The sequence below is a fragment of the Fundulus heteroclitus genome, chromosome 20, assembly GCF_011125445.2.
Source record: "Fundulus heteroclitus isolate FHET01 chromosome 20, MU-UCD_Fhet_4.1, whole genome shotgun sequence".
Taxonomy (NCBI): domain Eukaryota; kingdom Metazoa; phylum Chordata; class Actinopteri; order Cyprinodontiformes; family Fundulidae; genus Fundulus; species Fundulus heteroclitus.
Genome location: NC_046380.1, coordinates 37,018,799 through 37,040,648, shown reverse-complemented (window position 1 = coordinate 37,040,648; position 21,850 = coordinate 37,018,799). Strand labels below are relative to the sequence as shown.

Sequence of the window (21,850 nt, the reverse complement as noted above, 5' to 3'; positions counted from 1 at the left end):
GCCCTGCTCCCTATTGACGACCCAGGTGGTACGTCCCCTTATGCTCTGGGGATACACTTTCAGCCTCCAGCTGCACGTTTACCAGCTTTCTGCAACTAGAGATGAAAATGTTGTCCCCGGCCCTCGTTGTAAAGCAGTTCAAGCTCAGTCAGATTGGAGGGAGAGCAAACATTGATGTTCTAGTCTCGCCACAGGTTCTCAGTTAGTTTCAGGTCTTGGTCTTGACTGGGTGATTCTAAGGCAGGAACATGTTCTGATCTGACTGTGTTTAGGATTGTTGACTTCCTGGAAGGTCAACCTCTTCCCCAGTTTTAGGTCTTTTGCCCACAGATCTGTGTATTGGTGTGTAAATCTGTGTGTTGTGTCAAAAATGGAGCAAATCTAAAGAACTTTGAGTGGCGGTTTAGCTAAAAAAAAAAGCCCCATATAAATCCAGTCCCTATAAAGGCAGCCCTGTAACATTTAGGGTCAACGACCCTCCACCCACTGAGCTATATAATACACTGGAGTGCTGATTTTGCCGAAAAACTGAAGTCACTGGCCGCCATCTTGCTACTCCCTACTCTCACAGAATCCCACAGGATTTGGTTGCAACAACAAGCAGTTTTCTGGCTGTGGGAAAACGTTTCACAGGTAATTCTACAGTCAGTGGATGTACTAACACTATCAACTACTAGGAAATTAGGTGCTGAAATATTTTACATGTTATTCATATTGAATATACATATATGTATGTATAAATATTTGTACATGTATATATGTATATATATGTATACATATATGTAAATATGTTTTTGTATATTGTTATTTATATATTTATAAATGTTATATAGGTATATTTAAATGAATATAATGCAAAATATTTCAGCACATGACTTTCTCAGTACTTGATAGTTTTAGAACACAACATAAAAGTATAAGGCATTTGACATTTTAAAAGTTTTAAGCTCCCCCTAAACATGAGAAAATCCTCGTTATTTGATGCTGTAGCGCACATATTCCCTAGTTACTGGGGGGAAATAGGGAGTACCAATATGGCGGCTGGTGGCTTCAAAGCGACTCGTTCTAACAGCGGGCGATTAGTTCTCCAGTGTATTATATAGCTCAGTGCCTCCACCACAGTCTCAAGTCTTGGGAAGCCTCTGACAGGCCTTCTTATGAGACTGACCTGTATTTAACTCCCTTCCTCTTCCAGCCACCTTCCCTGTCCCTGCCAAAAAAAATAAAGAAAAAATGGCGCTACAGCAGCATGATGCTGCCACCGGTGTGCTTAAACCCAGGCAGCCCCCCCCCCCCCTGACACTCTGGGGATTTCAGCTCCCATCCCTCACACAAAACTCGTTCCTCTCCTAACGTGAAATTCAGCTCTGCGGTGAGCTTCTTCACTCCTCCGTGTCACGGCCCGCAAAACCGTGATGGCTTTCTGCCACGAGATCGGGCTGAGTTGCTCAGCGTCACACAAACAGAGAGTAAACAGTGTCCTGTTCGCGGACACACGCTCTCACGTTTATCTCAGCGAGCATCGGGAGGGCGAAGGGTTTCTGTCCATTGCTCCTTTGTCTTGCTCGTGTTCATGAGCTGCGTTTCTTCCTCCCCGGGGCTCTCCTACTCCACCTCCGTCCCCGCGTTCCTGAGAGCCCGGAGAGAACGGCTGGTGTTCTCGCAGACACGCTCACGCACCAACACACAATGGCCCGGACACACACACACACACACACACACACACACACACGCCGTGCAGAGGGAAACTTGAGCACAGGCGGGGATTAAACATGGATCCTTTCAGCTTTCATGCTGAATTGAAATCTTGTGTGCATATCGGAGATCCAGAGGCTGAGACAGCTGCTGGGGCCGGTCCCCTGAGAGGAGCCTCTGTCCACCAAGGCCACGCCTTGGCCCTCATCCTGCACAGTAAACTATTGTCTTCGGGAGCTGCTTCCCCCCCCCCCCCCCCCCCCCCCCCCCCCTTCTGACGTCACAGTTCGTCCTTCCCCAGAGGGCCGCTGTGGCAAAGCTGGTCTGGCCTTTTAGCCAAAAGTCAACAAAACTGACGTAAGGTTGCTGCGCTCCCCAGCCCTAAACCATACAAGTATATAAAACACTGACACGGTGTCACCTGTTCGCCCCATCCTGTTTTTACATCGGCCTGATTTGAATACTATTTGCCTCCCATTTGCATGGCAGTTGAGGCTTTTCTTGTGCGGGTCCTGAAATTGACAGCTCCCATGCAAAACAGGCACTTCTCTGCCACTAGGCTCCACCTGCCCCAGCGTTGGCCGTCGCTGAGCGTGCACACAGTCGCAAAAGAGCCGCCTGCTGTTTCACTGAACCCACCCAGGCTCAGTCGACCGCAGACGGGCCACTCGCCCTACTGTAGGAGGCGAGAAGCTGGGAGCAGGCCACGCAGCCCGTTTAGTGAACACCGCCGGTCAGGACAACGAGAGGGGAGGAAACGAGGCCGCTCCTCCAATCTGGAGAGTGAAAGCGAGCAGAAAAGTGAATAAATGAAATGGAGACGAACAACTGGTTTATTTATGTCAAAGGCCAGAGAGCACAAGTGAGAGCGCGTTGCCTCGAAAGCAGAAAGTCTGCAAGAAGAGAGTTAAACGTGGCCAGATGCAGGGACGAGTGATGAGATTGAGATGCTGTGAAGCCCAGACAGCCGTTGGTCTATCCGGGTACGATGCGAATGGGGTCGTAATTGTTATAAATTATTCTATTTACTTTCTAGTGCAGTGGGACAACCCCATCCCACATAAAAAGGAAACTACCAAGTCATCATTTGAGTACAGTTGTGTCTGTGTTTACTTGATTGTGCGTGTTGGGAGCTCCCCATATTATATATTATGAAATAAAATAATTGATTTTCAATTAAATGAACAGAGTACAGGATGGAACAGCACTTAGTCATCCCCCATAACTTTATTATTTATTTTTTTAATTGGAGCCTATTAGAACGACCTCTCTGGTCCTCTCTTGTGCTCTCGTCTCTCCTGCCCGCCCCACAGGGTTTCTGCAGGATTTAGGTCTGAGGACGGAGTTGCTCATGGATGAGGATTGAGTTTGTGTCTGGTTAAACAGTCCTGTGGCAATTCAGCCACATGTTTTGGAGTTGCTGTTGGGATTGCCGTTGGACTTGACTTTGCATCGCTTGTTATTTTACTAGGCTTCAAGTGGAAAGTATGAAACTGAATTTTAACCTAATTGTATCATTGGGTTTTATTTGACTGATTCCATTATGCCTTGGATGATGGACCTGTTTGTCCTGTGAAGTGTCTAGAGATGACTTTTGGTGTGAACTGGCATGACAAAAAAGTCATTTGAATTAGTGTAATCCAATTTGAATGGAAATTAATTTCATGAAATTTAGTTGAAGGGAGATCGACAGGCGGATTGGTGCGACGTCTGCTGTGAAGCGGGCGCTGTACCGATCCGTTGTGGTGAAGAGAGAGCTGAGCCAAAAGGTGAAGCTCTCGATTTACCGGTCGATCTACGTTCCTACCCTCATCTATGGTCACGAACTTTGGGTCGTGACCGAAAGAACGAGATCCCGGATACAAGCGGCTAAAATGAGTTTTCTCCGTAGTGTGTCTGGGCTCTCCCTTAGAGATAGGGTGAGGAGCTCAGTCATCCGGGGAGGACTCAGAGTAGAGCCACTGCTCCCCCATGTCGAGAGGAGCCAGTTGAGGTGGCTCGGGCATCTGGTCAGGATGCCTCCTGGACGCCTCCCTGGTGAGGTGTTCCGGGCACGTCCCACCAGGAGGAGGCCCAGGGGAAGACCCAGGACACGCAGGAGGGACTATGTCTCCCGGCTGGCCTGGGAAGACCACCGAAGATATCACCGCCCACTGTCCGTGACGAGGAAACAGCCGGTGTAGACAATGGATGGATGAACTGACATGAAAGAAGTCGTTATCCTTTTAAAAGACCCAGTCAAAACTAATGTTCAGCGCACTGTATAGTATTATATATTATATGAAGTCTGATTTATTGTTTCTTCATTCATGAAAGATTCCATGATGCCATGCACTCTAAAAAGATTTTCGGGCCTTAGGAACAGAAACATGCCCACGGCATCACAGTTCCTCCCCCTTACTTAACATTGGGCATCAGATACTTTTATTTATTCTTAGTTCCACAACAAACCTATCTGGAGTGCGTGTTGCATCGGTCCGTCAGTCCATCCGTCTATGTGTAGTGTGTGTTTGTGTCTACTTTAAGGATAAAAGCCTGGTTATTTTTTTTTTTTACATCTTATATGCTTGTCTGATGAAGATGAGTACTGCTTTTACCGGAAATATCCGCAACCATGAATTTCTAAAATGATAATTAATTCTAAAAACTAACGTGAAAATCTTCTGATGGGAAGATGGTGCTCGATCTCCAAGACGCATCTTATTAAAGTACCCAGAAGCCAAGCTGTCGGCCCATATTTGTGTTGGCACGGCTTTAAAAGAGGCCTGCTGACCACCAGACCTCTGACAGGAAGAAACGGTCAGATGTGCTAGTTTGACACGGGATGTGAACGCTGTTGCTTGGCCAATGAGGCCAGGAAGGCTAGCTGTATAGTCAGAACCCCTTTAGAAAACACGTTTACTCATTCCTCCGCGCAGATCTTATGGTTTCCGCTTCTCCGGCCTCATCACCAACGACGTAAACAGGAGCAGGAGGAATCAGAAAGGATCCGTCTCATGTCTAATGATTGATATTCCTAAACCTCTCCGAGGCTTTGCTCCAAACTGGAGCATTTTTAGACCTGCAGGATCAAAAGGATCCAGCATAAACATCTCTTTGCCCCCCTTCCCAATGTCATTCTTCCAACCTCTCTCTCCTGTTTCCTCTCCTGCGTTATTATCTCTGAGATCATTATCAGGCTCACTCTCGCTGCGTGATGGGGTGGAGGGCGCCCTCCCACATGGTGAAAGATTGGTAACAGCAGCACACAGGAGGAGAGAACAGTCAAGCAAAGACAAGAGGCCCAATAAAGTCCATCTAAATATAGAGGCACCAGAGCCTTGTCCTTATAAAGAGCTGCTGGTGAATCCGGGTGGACTTTCCTCCTCGCTGTGTTGAGAGCTGATAACTCCCTCCAGGATTGGGAACACAACGGTTACCGCACGGAGACGCACAGGGCTGCGTCTTTTTTTTTTTACGAGCGGGCAGGGGACTCAGTCAGGTTTTTCCTCCCTTTTTGCTCTCGCCGCACAAGAGGGTAAATCATGCCTGGTGGAACATACTAAAATAGGAGAGGTCTGAGGAGATCTTCAGAGAGAAACGACTGGGAGAAACGAGCGACTGGGGGGGGGGGGATGTTCCCGTGCAAAACATTAAAAGAGTGGGTGCAGAAAAAAATAATAATAAAAATACTCCGGCCAAAAATATCTCAGAGGATGGATTTTATATTGCTGTTTAGATCAACACAATCCCCGTGCATCATCCAACTAATGCCCCAATTTGGCTCGGACTCACGGCCGTGCTTTGTGCTGCTGCTCCCAGGACCCCGATCAGAATATAGGGGGAGAAGTCGGCTGGTACTCAGCCCATGTCTGCAGGCAGCAAAATGTTGTTAATAAGAGAATTTTGTGAGTTTGTCTAAGGGAGACAAAATCTAAGTCATCAGATTTGTGTTTTTTTATGGTATTATTTGTTGCTGCTCAGTGTGGCATAAAAAAACGTAGACTTTCAACAATCCAATATGTGACGGTGAGACCGTTCTTCAATTAACTTAACAGTGAGGATGAGGGAAGCAAACAGATGTTTTTAAATAAGCAAAAAGCCAAAAAGTGTGCTGTGTGTTTGTAATCAGCCCATCCGGGTCAATGCTTCGTAAAAACCACCTTTTACTGTGATTACAGCTGCAATCCTTTGAGTCTCTGCTACTTTGCACATCTAGAGACTGAAGTGTGTTTTTTTCCATTTCTTCTTTGAAATAGTATCCGTGAACCACAGACTTCTATTTGATTTAGGCCTGGACTCCTAGTGGGCCTTTCTAACACATGACTATGCTTTGGTCTAAACTGTTGCAGTTCTGGTGGAGGTTTTGCCTTAACTCTTTTGCAGCTTCTTCCAGCAATGTACTGCATTTAGCTCCATCCATCTTTTCTGACCGCCCTTCCTGTCCCTGCTGAAGAAAAACATGTCCACCTCATGATGCTCTCATCTCCATTTTCCAACGTGTCGACGGTACTTCCAAGGCGAAGTGAAACATCGTTTCCTGCCACGCGATGCATTTTGCATGTCGGCCACTTTTGATCGGCTGAATAAAGCGCCTTTGTCCGTGAGTTCGATGCACTCCCAATAACTTTCTCCTTGCCCCTCCTCCACAAAGGCCGAATTTGGAAGCGCGTTACTAATAGTTGTCCCATCGACAGGTTCTCCCACCACAGCTGTAGATCTTGGCACGTCCTCCTGAGCCGCCGTCTTTCGGAGCAAGATTATAAAAGTCCCAACATTTCCTCCATCTGTTGGCTGTCACTGGGGTGCCTATCTCCCATGACAGGTTGGTAGTCTTATCACAGGGCAATACAGAGACAAGATAAACAACCATGCATTCAGGCAGCCGCTACCAGGGGGGGGATTTAGAGAAACTGAGGACTGTAGGAGGAAGTCGGAGTGCACAGAGAGAACCCAGAAATGCACAAGGAGAACATTCAAATTCAGCGGAGAAAGGCACCTTGCTGAGATTCAACCCGTTGACCTTGTTCTGCGAGACAACAGCGCTAACAGCTGTGCCACCATGCAGCCCAAAACGTGTAATCAGCATCAAGTGCGGGTTCTAACCGAGCTATCGGGCAGCTTCGACCACTCTGTGTTTTTGTGTTTCTTTCCTTCTTCCCGGGGTGTCAAACGTTCATAAAACAGCGCACATGCGAACACGCTCAAGACGACAAACACAGAGAACCAGACAGTGATGCAAGGTTGTCCTTGCTGCAGGTTGAAGAACCACTTGCATCTTGTGCAAATGATCAGGAATCACAAATTAACCAACTACGTCCCCAAAAAGAAGATGGGAGGTCTTTTGGAGCTGATGCTTATTTTCTTCACCACCATCAGTCTGTCCTGTGCAGATCCTACACTGTCTGGTTTGGCTCAGCCACACAACAGAATGGGACCCGGCTGCAACAACCAGTGAGGTCAGCCAGCGTTTTGCAGACCCCACGCATCCTGGAGATGTTCTGCTCAAACCTTTACCTTCAGGCCTGACGCTGTGGTGGCTGTCCAGGCTGTCATCCTGAAAAACACGATAAACGCTTCCCAGCCTGAGCCCTCAGCTACCCAACCGGGTAACAATAACCCGCATGGATACCCCTCAGTCTTCCTTCTTCCTTCTGACACAGGTGGCAGCTTTCCACCTTCTCTCTTAGGTTAGACAATGGTTTAAACGCTTTCGGTGTCCTTCTAAATGGCAGTCCTGCACCTTGAGAAACAGATCTGTAATTGTGCACACGTTTGGCACGGCTGTGATGCTCGCTGGCACATGCGTGAATCAGGGAGGGGGGGTCATTTTCACAGCTGTCCTCGTGTATATCAGCGGTGACAGCAAAAGGTTCAGAAGTCAAAGCAGGAGACAAAAGCCTTCACTCTGTCCTCCCGAATCCCCCTCTTTACACCTGTCGCTTGTGCTTCCCTCCCCGCTGCGTCCGACCACACACCGGGACGCACGTGTGCCGAACGTGCAAACCCTTAACATCCCAACGCGAAAGCAGGTTTTGGTGTTTGGTGTTTGGTGATCGCGGCCATTACGGGCAAATGTGTTACGTAAGTGCGTCTCTACGTCCCGCGGTCTGACAAGGGGGTCTGTCAGACTAATTATGTGGACGGATTTGTGCCAGCGTGTTATAAAAACAGGCAGCGTGGAACGAGGCGTGTGTTCGCGAGGGACTGTGTCAGTTTGTGGTCATGAAACCCCCGCAGAGAGAGGAAGCTCAGCTGTCAGTGGTCGTCAGGCGCTGGGCCTCCCCGTCTCGCTTTTGTGTGCTGCTCCCTCTGCAGTTAACCTCAAACCCCCCCTTTCCTTTCTACCCTTCCTCCGGTTCTCGGCCCTCTAGCGTGAGCCTGGGGGTGGAGGCGCTCCTCATCGCAACAGGCGTGTTGGCCGGAGATAAGAAAACAGGCCGCAGCGCCGGTACCCTTTCAGAGTCTGGGAACACGGCGGACAAGTGTCAGACACTCGGACGCTAAAGGTCAGCCGGTTTTTCTCCTGCGCGGCCGTGTGTCGTGTGGCTCGTACGCTGAATGGCACAGAGGAAACAAGCTCTCAGCGTGTTTTGTGGGGTGTGCACACGATGCCGGCGCTGGCAGACTGGTGTGCTACAGGCAGACATGTGGGAGGATGTGAGGCTGGAAGCGGCTGTGACTCCATGCAGCTCGGAGATGTGGGGGTGTGACACGGATGCTGGCTTGTCTGGCTCCCTGACGCCGCTTGAGAGAGATGCACCGGATCACATCATTGGCTTTTTTCGTTTGTTATTGTATTTTTTTATTTTTTTTTCCTGTACCAAATCAAGACATAAATATGTGCCGAGAGCATCGTGGAAAAGTACCCCAATGAACTTTTTTCACACCTTGTTCAAGATTCAAGATTTCTTTATTATCGTAGTTTCCCTGGAGAAATTATTTCTGGACAGGGCAAGGAAAACTGCTCATCACAACAAACAGTCCACAAAAAAAAAAAGTTAAAATAGGGCTGGATGATATAGAAAAAAAGCATATCGATAAATAAAAAATCATATTGATCGATATCGATAATTATCAACAAATTCAAAACATATATTTTAAGTGCAGCCATGCCCATTTTACACTGTTTTTTAGCGACTTATTTTTAGATACAGGACACACAAACACTGTATTCAAACTCAACCCTTTATTCAACCAACTTTTTTACCAAAACTGCAAGTTTTTTTAAAAAAAAGAAAAAAGAACGTGTGCTGTCTGAACTCTTTGAAGGGGGCGGAGCTTGGTGACGTAGCGTTCCTGGGTCTGCGTCTGTGATTGGTTGGGAGGATGTGATGATGTAATATTAACCTACATGGCTAGAAAGAAAAAGGAAGGAAAACTATTATTCTATTGAATTTTTTATCTACCCTTTTTTTGGATATACTCTATCGATCGATATATATTGTTATTGAATTATTGTCCAGTCCTACGTTAAAATGTCCAAATAAGTATAGAATGGAAGTTAATAAAAATTCATAAAACACCCATCACAACATCAGCATCCAGTAACCTTGAAACACACTGTTCTTCATCACAACCATTCTTATCTAAAACTATCAATATACCCTCAGAGGCCTCCTGTACTTGAGGTCCTTCATTTAATCTTTAACTAGGCTGACAGACAGGAGGGGGTGAGTGAATTTTTGTCATGTGTTGTGTTTACAGAGAGGAACCCTGTGAGCGCATTGCTGATTTCAATTACATTCAACATCATGTTAATTAATAGTTCCTCGAGAGAAACTTTCCCGAGGCGACCGGAGGGCCAGTGAATTTACCTGTAGTCTTAACCAGAGAGTTGGTCTGACGTTTGGATTTAACTGTTAAAGGAGCGATCCCTGATCGCGAACAAACTCCAACCATGAGTGAGGAGAAAAGTTTGAACTATAAGCCCCGCCCCCAGCTGTTTTTTCCCCATAAGAAACCCTTCTGGTTGACATAATTGGTATTTTCTTATGTGAATGCCCCTCGGCCTCGTTGTACCATTGGCAGAGAAAAGTCGTCCCGGGTTGTCCCCAGTTCACTGCTTATTCCTACTAAAGGGTGCCTGGCAGTGGCGGTTCTAGACCAAATTTACCAGGGGGCCTAATTGGGGCCATTGTTTTTTTCACAGGGGCACATGAAATAGTGAAATAATAAAACAGGGCAATAGAACTGCAGGTTTCAAACCCCTGATCTAGCAGATGAAAATTGTGATCTCAGCTCAATACGGCTGAAGCTAAAAGTGAAACGCCTTGATTTTTAAATCCTTGTTAGAATGAAACTGTAAAGGTAAAAAAAAAAAAAAATAGGTCAAAGTGACCAATCAGGTATGGTTTCTTCACCAGTGCAAGATGTTTATTTTATGTTATGTCTTTGGTACAGGGCCGTAACAGGTGCCAGGACCATTTCTACAGGGGCACTGGCCCCTGTGGGCCCCTGTCTAGAACCGCCCCTGGTGCCAGGACTCACTCGAGTGCGGCAATCAATTTGTCAATTGTTATCAAAGTCTGTCGTTAAATGTGTAAAAAGCATTTCTTTTTCTCAACCAGCCAAAAAATGAATTCTGGTATAGCTTCTTTATGAGATAACTGTAATAGTGTATGGCAGCATTAAGACACACCTGTGGCTGAATTTAAGAACTCCAGACATTTGGACTGTGGATCTATTCACTCGTTACGAGCGACTCAGTTTGATTTTGGGGTTTCAGAATTACTTGTTTGTGGCTGTAACACAACACATTTGGAAAACTTTAAGGGGAACTAGAGCACATTTGCAGGGCAGTGGGCTAAACACGACCCGCCATCAAATCCTGACCAATGTCCACAAGGTGCAGTGATCTCACGTCTTTCGCTCTCCACCCTTTCACAGCTCTTCGTCTTTTATCGTCCCACCTTAAAAGTCATCCGTCGTGTTCTCTCGCAGAAACCTCGTCTCCTCTGGCTCGTCTCATTATCACTTGGAGGTGCTGGAGCGGCGAGCAAAGGTTGTCGAACGGTGGCTGAGAGGCTCCAGGCCTGCTGTCGGTTTAATGTCTGCCACAGCCTTTAAATCTCACTCTGATCCAGAGATACCTCAGGCGTCATCCTACCCACACCGCGGGTTTATCTGCTAACTTACACTGACTCACATTCCTCCGAAACACCACACTATCCGTACATCAGCCTAGTCGGTTGGTTGGGATTGCCTTTGTCACATTATAAAAGAAAGGATCATTTGAGACGTTATTTTTATTGGATTTTAAGATCAAATACCTGTCAAACTTATTCCCAGAAAAATAAGTTTTCTTATTTGTTGTATAAGAACACTAAAATATTCTTGGGTCTGAAGCACAAGAAAATAGAACTGAATAAAAATGGAGATATGAGGTTTTTGCCTGACAGAGGTGATGCGGGAACCTCCGCCTCGGTCTCAAATCATGTTTTACTGTGGGGGTCGCTGTTCTTAGGCTGATGGGATGTGTTGGGTTTGTGCCAGACACTGTGTTTTCCTTGGTGCCGAGTAGTTTAATTTTAGTCTCATCTGACCAGAGCACCTTCCTTTATACATTTAGGGAGCTGCCCATGTGCAATTTGGCAATTTCAAAATGCTCATTGTGGTCCTGTGTTTGTGTCCTATGTTGGTCCCTCTTAGGCTCCTTTTCTCTGGGGTTCCGTTCGGGCGTCAGGGGTTCTGGTTTCCCCGGTGTCTGTCTCGGCACTCTGGGGTCTGGTCTTTGGCTCCTCACAACCCATTTTGAGCATTTTTCTTAAGGATAAACCTTACAGATACAAGCATGCTTTCAGAAATACCTACAGGTGTTCTAATCCAGGTGTTTACAGATTCACTTTTATACAGATAAACCCTATGATTAGCTTTGGCTGTCACTTTATACAGCTTGTATTCAACAATACTGCGTATTCTTCAGTGATGTTATCAAGGTGTTAGTTGTTTGTACCCGTGATATTTTTTGTTTGGTCTTGCTGTTCTTTTTAAATCTCTTTCGGCAGGTGTAGAAGCAGACTCCGCGGATGTTATCTTATACTCTCTTTTTTCATCTGATCTATTTTTGGTAACCTTTTCTCCCTTTTAACGTTTAGCCTCATGTTTTTCTTATCCTTTCTTTCTTCTTTTACCTTTCTGTTTCTATGTCCATTGAATTTCAAATAATCCCAAAATAATGTCTGTTAAAGTTTATTGCATACATATCCAGAGGAACATTATGGCTAATGCAATAATGCTCCACTTGTGAAACTAAATCTGTTGGACTCTCTTTGTCATTAAGACAGCAATGATGGTGCTGAGGGTAAACATCAAAGAGATTTTTTTATTTTTTTTATTTGTTATAACCCAACCCTGACTTGTACTTTTCTGACTTGTTTGGAGAGCTCCTTGGTCTTCATGGTGTGATGCCTCTTGCTTAGTGGTGCTGGAGCTTCTGGGGCCTTTCAGAGAAGGTGTTTATACTGACAGATGAAGTGACACTTACTGCACACAGGTGGACTTCATTTCACAAACTATGTGTCTTTTGTTGGTTTGCTGTCGCACCAGAACATTTTAGGGGCTTCATAGCAAAGAGGGTGGATACACAAGCACATGTCAATTTTTTTTCTCATTTCTTTATATATCAAATTAGACTATTTTTTTGCAGATCCATCACTTAAAATAAGATAAACAAAAAGATTTAAATTACAGGTTCTAACGTAAAAGAAAATATTACACTGTGTGTAATTGTAAAGTGGAAGAACAGGCTACACCGTATGTTGTTCCGTGTTTCTGGGCACTCCACAGATGTGAACTTTGTGCTAATGACAAGACGTGCTTATCAGGCCTGGATCACATCACACCTTCACCTGCTTCCTCAGGCCTCAAGATGGAGGTTTTTAGATTCATCCCTCAAGCGCAAAGACTGTCCTGGATTCCCTGTTAAAGACAATGTTTTTCACCAAAGGGAGTTACTGCTGACAAGGTCAAATCGTTTCACTTATTCACCATTTGCCCATCTTTACCCATGAAATAATCTGCTTGTTTTTTTTTTTAAACAGCAATGTGCACCACTCACATATTTTCACAAATAGTGCACGGTGTACTCTTTGTGCACCTATCCCACAAAGATAGAAGTAGTGTTTGCATAGACGATAGAAATCTTCCTGTTTCCGGTTCTGCAGAGTGTCCAGTCTTTCTTGCTAAACCAGCCTAGCTCCTCTGAACTGACTCTTTGAGGTTTTTGGTTTCTTTTTTTATTTCGCTGAACGGGTTTTCCTCCTCAGTTCCTCGTTGCTCCTCATCCTCTGTATTTTTCAGGAGCGTCAGGAGGTCGCTTTGGCTCCTGTTCATTTGATATCGTGGGCCCCATTGCTCGTAGCCGATCTCATTTGTTTTCTTTTCCAACAATGCATTTAGACTTTGATACACGCACAGCGTTAATATGTACAAAGCTTCTTGCAAACGTCATCACACCCCTTAAACATTCCCACATATGGTTATGGTACAGGCACAATTTGTGCTTTATTGGGATTTTACGAGACAGGCCAACAAAGTACAGCACAAAAATGAAGCGGCATTAAAGAGATAAATGATGTTAAACATTTTTGTACAAATAAAAATCACTTAAAATGTGAAGTGGATTTGTATTTACAGTAGACAAAACCCCCATTTGACACACCACTTTCATATTCAATTCAATTCAATTCAATTCAATTTTATTTAGTGCCAAATCATGAAACATGTCATCTCAAGGCACTTTACAAAGTCAAGTTCAATCATATTATACAGATTGGGTGAGATTATACAGATTAGTCAAAAATGTCCTATATAAGGAAACCAGTTGATTGCATCAAAGTCCCGACAAGCAGCATTCACTCCTGGGGAAGCGTAGAGCCACAGGAAGAGTCATCTGCATTGTACATGGCTTTGCTGCAATCCCTCATACTGAGCAAGCATGAAGCGACAGTGGAAAGAAAAACTCCTCATTAACGGGAAGGAAAACCTCCGGCAGAACCGGGCTCAGTATGAACGGTCATCTGCCTCGACCGACTGGGGTTACAGAAGACAGAGCAGAGACACAACAAGAGAAACAAAAAAGCACAGAAGCACACATTGATCTAGTAATCTGTTCTACATTAGATGGTAGTAGCGGGTGATCCGTCTTCTCTGGATGATGTCACAGTTAACAGAACGCCAGACCAGGTGTACCTACTATGAAGATAAAAGAGAGAGAACAGAAAGTTAAAGCAGAAATGACGACACACAATGCATAATTGAAGAACAGTAGAACTCAATAGAGTGAGAAAATTTGATCCTGATATCCTCCAGTAGCCTAACCCTATAGCAGTAAAACTATAAAGGTAGCTCAGAGTAACATGAGTCACTCTAGTTATAAGCTTTGTCAAAAAGGAAAGTTTTAAGTCTAGTCTTAAAAGTAGACGGGGTGTCTGCCTCACGGACCAAAACTGGGAGTTGGTTCCACAGGAGAGGAGCCTGATAGCTAAAGGATCTGCCTCCCATTCTACTTTTAGAGACTCTAGGAACCACCAGCAGACCTGCAGTCTGAGAGCGAAGTGCTCTGTTAGGAACATACGGGGTAATCAGAGCTCTGATATATGATGGAGCTTGATTATTAAGGGCTTTATACGTTAGAAGGAGAATTTTAAGTTCTATATGTCCTCTGATTTGCAAATAGAGTTCCCCTTTGCGCAATTTTATTTCAGCATAAATCCGGCGGTTCTGTGAAGGCCTCAGAGGGATGTTAGAAACGTCAGTGAACAAACAGCGTCATGATGAGCAAGCTCGTAGTTCAGGGAGAACGTTGTGGAGAAGTGTAAAGTGGGTTTGTTTTAAAACAACGTTCCAACGTCTGAACATCTCACGAACATCTCTCAATTAAAAATGAAAAGAGCCTGGCGCTGCAAGCCAAACACGAAACGGCCGTCCACCTCGACTGACGGTCGGGGCAAGACAAGCGTTTATCAGAAAAGCAACAAATGAGCAGGTAGGCACAAATCTGGCATTTATGAAGTACTGGCAAGAAGAGATCCTTTGTTGAAAGAAAGCCACAGGCCATGGAGGGGACACAGGGAACATGTGGTTAGAAGGTGCTCTGGCCAGATTAGACAACATGCAAAACCCTTTATGTGGCAAATGCCACCAAATTTCACACATTTGTGGCAACAACTGCCTTAAGAGGTGTTTACTCTTTCTTTCTTTCTTTTTTTATACAAAGTTTTGATCACAGTGGGTTCCATGTAAATGAATGACACCCTTTTAAAATTCTTATATGTGTACTATTTGGAAAACCACAAACCCTTTCGTCTTCCACTTTAGATTCACATGGATCTTTTTGCTTTCAGTTCAAGGGGTCTAAATACTTTTGCAAAGGACCGCATAAACCAGCCAGTATGCACAGACGCCTTCAGCAGGAAGTGTCCCACCCGCGGATAAAATCCTCCGCAGAAACACCTTTGGTCTCGTGTTCCTCCTCGCCTGTCTCCGCTTTAATTGGGACTCTCTCCAGACCCTTCGTTCTATCTGAAACGTTGGCGGTGCTGGAAAAAAACAGCCGCGTGAAACAGAAAGCGATGACTTTCTGGAGTCTGGACGTTTCAGTGAGAGGCATGGTAAATTTAGCATGTGGCAGAAGCTTATCTGAGGCTGCAGCAGCAACACTCCCCAGGCCCACTTGAGGGTGGACTCCAGTGGGCCTCTGAGTCACACGGGGATCTGTTGACAGGACAAAGTCAGGTGGAACAGGCTCGGAGTTTTACAGGTGTTGAATTTTCCTATAGCAATAAATTATTTGCAGTGATAATCCAACGATAATGACCTCACTGCAAAAACAAAACTAAAAAATAAGTAAAAGTTTCCTGAAATGATTCTATTTGTCCTTGATTTGAGCACGTAAATAAGATGATTTGCCTTTGGAATGACATTTTTGCACTTAAGATGGAAACAACTCATCTCCATCATCTTATTTAGAGGGCAGAATATCTAATTATCTTATTTTGGGGGTCAAAATACTCATTCCATCTTATTTACCTGCTCAAATCAAGGACAAACACACTTATTTTTACTTCCCTTTTTGTTTGGATTGTCACATCGGCCGACCCCTAAGGAGTATTGTGTTGATTTCAGCGCGTTTAATTCAGCTAAATATGTCTTTTCTGTTAAACTTAAGTTGATAATGCTCGGTCTATAGCTTGAGATGCCGTGTGTTTTCTCTAGAACCCTTGTAAAGTTAGCAGAACTAAAGTTTCTATTAAACAAAACTCTTTTTTTATTTAATTTTTTTTAATTTATTTTTTATTTATTTATTAAGTTTTGTACACACTGTAATGTATCCTGTTCAGTTTTGTAATGAAGGAAAAAAAAAAAACCACAGGAGCTAAATTGAATGCCTTTTACTATTTTACTATTCTTATATATGTATGTTCGACATGGCATTCCTTGTCATTTACAGTTTAAATTATGTTTGTAATGTCTCTCTGCCTCCTAATAAAAATATTAACACAAAAAAAAAAAAACTCAGGTTTTTGTCAAATCAAGATCCAGAACTCCTTTAGTTCATTGTTGCTTTTACAAATATAATGCATGCAGAAAGAAGAGCTTTTTTTTTTTTTTGGGGTTGCTGATGTAAGCGTTTGAGCCCATGAAAACAAGAGGTTATCTGCAGCAGGTTGTTGTGATTAGAGTTAAGCTGCAGGCCGATAAGAAGGGGCCGTCTCTCCCTGACGTTTCCGAGGAACCACCGGACGTCAGAGTTACACGGCAGAGCGAGAAGTGTGCAGGGAGTGAGATTCGGCTGTGCCCACTTTGGATGTGCCTGCGAAGAGGAGGGGTTAGGAGGGGTTGAGAGGGGAGCTTTATGATGACCCAGCATTAAGCGCTGGTCTGCTGGGCCTGCGTGACCTCGTTCATCAAGTTGACACCGAGTTCTGTTTCTGCCCCCGTGACTCACGGGGAGAGAAGCAGCCCGGAAAGAAGGTGAGGAAGGGAGATACAGCGGCGTTGCGAGGAGGAACAGCAGGGCGAGCGCTGAAGTGAGGAAGGCCCGAGGGGGGGATGGAGGGAGCGTGCAGATGTTCAGAAAGAGAGGGGGAAGCCACAAATGAGAAGTGGGGAAATATGCGAGAACGAGAGCAACATAGAGCACAGGGGCGAGATAGCGAGAGATAAACAATGACAACCTGAGGAGGACGAGAGGAGGACCAGAGCCGCCTCGCCTCAGTAACGTCCAGTAAACACCAGCGGCAGCAGCACAGACATCCATTCTGCTGAGCGCCAGTGTTTGGAAATCTGTGACATGATTCAGCTAAATTTAAACCGCAACTTGTCTTTGGTGTTGGCATCCTACAGCATGTCCCGACACACACACACACACGCGGCATGGCTTCCCTCAAACCTTTGTTGTTTTCATGTTTCGTAAAAGGGACGGGGCAACTTGTCTTCTTCCAAACGCAAACACTCCAAATCGTTACGCGAAAACACTTTTTACCCCGCATATGAGGCGAAGCACCACCTTTAAACACTCCACGAGAATCAGTCTCCAGCTCGGAGCACCTCTGTGCTGAGGCGAAGCCCTTATTGCAAATGTGTTCAAACCATTTGATCTTTTCACGTTTGGTCACTTTGCAACCGCGAGCTTCAACATATTTTCTTTAGGTTTTTGTGTGCGCAAAGGGGAGCATAATCATGAGGCAGAAGGACCCAAATGCCTCCTCATTAGTCTGCGTGTCATTTCATCTCCGTATAAATCCAGCTGTTGTCTGGAGGTTTGTTGACTCAAAAGCATCTAAAGACAGTTACAAGGTCGGCTTTCTATCACCTGAGGAACAGTTCCAGGTTTAAAGGACTAATGACTCAGAAGGATCTGGAAAAACTAATCCATGCGTTTATTTTTAGTAGAATTCATTACTGCAACGGTGTTTTTACAGGTCTGCCTAAAAAGTGGACCAGACAGCTGCAGCTGATCCAGAACGCTGCTGCCCGCGTCCTCACTAAGACTAAGAAAGTAGAGCACATCACCCCAGTTCTAAAGTCCTTACACTGGCTCCCTGTATCTCTGAGAATAGACTTTAAAATACTTCTGTTAGTCTATAAATCCCTAAATGGCTTAGCACCTAAATACATTACAGACTTGTTATCAGTGTATCAACCCTCCAGACCACTCAGGTCTTCTGGCTCCAGCCTGCTCTGCATACCTAGAACCAGAACCAAACAAGGAGAAGCAGCATTTAGTTCCTATGCTCCTCTTATCTGGAACAAACTTCCAGAAAACTGTAAAAGTGCGGAAAACCTGAGTTCCTTTAAATCGAGATTAAAAACACATTTGTTTGCCTTTGAATGTTCTAGTTAAACTGTTTTGCTGTTTTTAATGTTCTTTTTTGTTTCTACATTCTATCCCTACTTGCTTTTATTCCTATATTTTAATCATGTAAAGCACTTTGCATTGTCTCTGTACTGAATTGTGCTATATAAATAAATTTGCCTTGCCTTGCCTTGCCTTGTTGGACAATATTAAAGAACAAACAGCAACCAAGAGCACTGCAGCAAAACATTAACAGGAGAATCACAAAGAGAAACTGATTGTTGCCACAGGCCAGGTAAGGAGCGAGAAGAGCTGATCAAAATAGGCGCTCTGGTCTGATGAGACCCTGACTGAGGAACTCCACAAAACTCTGCACACCACCCTGAACTCTTCATCACCTTTCAGGTTATCATTTGGGAAAACCCTTAGGAACTCCATCTAAGATTTTCCTTCCACCTCACAATGTGTTGGTCAACCAATCAAATACGACAACACTTTTGGTTGTAATGTGAGAAAATCTAAAGGAGTTTGGAGGGTGGGAATAATTTTGCGAGACAACGTTTGTGTGGCCAACCCGAAAGAGAAATGCATTAAAAAAAAAAAATCCTGCCGAGTCCTCTGGTGTTGATTTAAATGACACTAGAGTGATGTCACCTGATCCGAAAGCCAGTGTAGTCAAATATAGCAAATTTACATTCAAACCTTATTTGCAAGATAAAATATTACCCTAAAGCAATTATTGCTTCCTGTTTAAAGAAAGTGGTGAGTACAGTGATCCTCAGAGAAAGTGCACCGTCCCTGCGGTCAGACTGGCTGCGATGTATTTGGGATTTTCTCGTTTTCAACCTTCCCACGCCGTAAAGAAGAAAGCCTCATGTTCTGCTTGAATCATTTCCGGCATGCATGCCCAGACCTGTTGTTTCGCATGGATCCCCGCGGCAAAGGAGGAGCGACAGGATATCAATACCTTCAGCTCGATGTTTCAAGTGAACAACGGTGATAAAAAAAAAAAAAAGATCCTGGTTAAAAATATAAACAATCCTGTGAGCTGAAGCCCCCAGTGAAAGCAGGTTTAAGGGTGCTGCTCCTATGTGATAAATGGGACATTTGTAGAGTAAATAAGGCCTTAATGAAGTACAATCAAAACCAAACGCCCTTTGTTAAACCCCCCATTCAACTCAAGGCTGTGTTGTAAATCATTACCACGTGCACAGAATTAGACCCAAAGAGAGGAGGTCAAGATAACGGATGTGCATTTTGTTTTTATCTAAGCCGGTCTCTGTTGTGTTCTGTGGGTCTAGAGAGGGGCTGCTAGTCTTGTGAAGCTGCTGACGTAAGCGCAAACATGTAGAAACGCTGCTGGGAAAACTGAGCCAGCTTAGCTTGTTTGGCAATGTAGAGGGGGAGAAAATACTTTTAGTTGGAGCTCTAGGTACCATGGCTTTAAAGGGACTGTTCAGAGTTTTTGTAGTATAGTTTGGTTTAAAGGTTATGTGCTTAAAGTCATTAGATAGCATTGTTCGTTGCCAGATTTGCGGCTCTCTGGAGAAGAAGCTAACAGCTAGTTCGGGAGAAACCGATGCCGAAGACATACACAGAGACATCCTGGCGGTTTTAGCACACACGGTATTCTGTAAACATTTAAACCATTAGTGCTGTTGAATTGGGCTGCTGTTTACAAAGAAACTAGTGTTCAGCTAAACAGGAGCGCTCCATCCGAAAACGTCTAATTATAGCCCCTAGCTCCTGTTCCTTGACCTTTCATAAGGTCAACAGTAAGAACTCTATCGTGGGGAAGAAAGGAGCTTCGGACAGCCTTTAACTCATTCGTCGTTGCGCCTCGTCACGCACATCCATGAGGTGGGCTGTGCTCAAACTTCATGTCCCTCAAAGGATTATGGGATTCCTTATCGGTCCTCAGCACCATTAGACATCGCAAGGTTCCTATGCTAAAGGAGCTATGAGAGGAAGCACACAGGCTCCTTTTTCCACCTCCTTCCTTGCTGACTGCAATATTCAGACAGCGTAACGGCGACCGCTGACACACTTCTGCTTTGGCTGAAGAGTCTTTAACCAAAAGACGTATTCGGATGGAGCCCAGATGGCGCTAGGAGGTGCTAGGAGGTGGTGCGCCACCGACGACCTTACTTCATGAAACAAGTACGGAGAGCAGAACATGCAAAAGTGGTTCCATCACATAAAAATGCAATCCAGGGTGAAAATTGATAAAATAGTGTTCACTTAGAACAAACACAACATTTTTGTATTTTATTTATTTTTTTAAGCTATCGTCTTTCGTCTTGACTCCTTTCGGACTAGCCCTCAGCCTCTGCGACCAAGTAATATGGATTTGTAATAAATGAAGACACCAAGAGAGTTATATACGTCTGGTAAGACATTGTCTGCTTATAACCTTTTCACAGAACCTCACTGAACTATCCCTTTAACGACTTTCCTGCAGCCACTCTTTCTCCTGATACCTTCAAACATCTCAGTAATTTAGCGAGAGCACGTCATGTGCTGGCCGAGGGAACACCCAGCCTCCCTGGCAGGTGGTGGGGGTGTTGTGGCTTGATAAAAAAAAAAAGGTTTGGGCCCCCTCCCCCTGCTGATGTGCTGCTTCTGACAGCCTTGATAACAAACGCACATATAACTGCACCCTGTAACCTCTCAGAGGTTTCGCAGCGCTGTCTCGGCTGGAGCAGCAACAAATGAGCACAGCAAACCGGGGTTACAGTAAAATGAGCATGTAAAACCTTAAATTTGGTTTCCATTTGCCCTAAAATGTTACGTCCTACTGCGTTTACTGCTAAAAGTATCTGAAATGACGAAGTGTGAGTCTCTGGTGGAGAAGGATAATACTGCCCCCTCCCCACATGTTGCTGCTCAATGCAGGTGTGCCGTCTGAAAAATTCAACTGTTTTGAAATACTTTGCACAAAAAAAAGGCCTCGACAGTTAAAGTGTACAAATTAAAGGTTGACCAACCATCACCCTTATTAAAGCTGTTTTCAAACTACAGAACATACACTCACATAACATGTGAAGCAGCAGACAGCCTGACTAATTGACCAACCGATCGCTATGCCGGTGCTTCTTTACAAAAGGGCAAGAGTCCTACCTTCATATCTGGAACTGTAATTTCCCCTCTCAGATTATTAAAGTATTTCTGATTCTGATATTTTTAACTCCATCCTTAAACCTCCCTTTTGGTTTTCCTCTAGGCCTCCTGCCTGGCAGGTCCAGCCTCAGCATCCATCCATGGAGGTCACCACTACCCCTCCTCTGTACACGTCCAAGCCATCTCTGTCCAGCCTCTCTTTATCTCCTATGCCTATTTTTTATTTTTAAATAAATTTTCTTTACAGCTTATTCCCAGATGTGCACGTTCTGTGCTGTCTTGCTGCTGTGACAATTTCCCCCCTTAGGGAATGAATGACGTCTCATCTCAAAGCCTCAGACCTTGACGTATTCTTCTGTAAATATCGTTAAACTGCACTGCTTTTGCTCATGTAATCCCAACAAGCAATACGTGAACTTATTCGTTTATTTTATCACAGAAAAGAACACGTCAGAAGGCATGTCGAGTAGAAATTTTTATTCTTTATGGCTTGTTTGAAAGGATTGTAAAAGGACAATCTTACTGGAAAAGAAATGGGGAAAAAAAAACAACTTAAAAATTTCCAATGAATCCAGTCGAAGCTCCACCGACTGGTAACAGGATGAAAGGAATGACACTTGTGGATCTGCAGGACTGACTCCGCAAGCTCAATGACAGTGTCACAACTATAGTTACAATAATAAAAAAAAAAAGCAAATTAACTTAGTACCTCTTATAAATACCTACGTATAAATATTGAAGAAAAAAAAATGCATG

At 44.5% G+C, this 21,850-nt stretch overlaps 1 long non-coding RNA gene across 1 annotated transcript; it reads left to right on the top strand.

Annotated features, from left to right (window-relative positions):
• Positions 1-20,900: 20,900 nt before the first annotated feature.
• On the top strand, positions 20,901-21,642 carry LOC118567152. The gene is made up of 2 exons (XR_004933519.1): positions 20,901-21,110; positions 21,198-21,642. It is a non-coding gene; the product is annotated as an uncharacterized LOC118567152 (long non-coding RNA).
• The last annotated feature ends 208 nt before the right edge of the window (positions 21,643-21,850 follow it).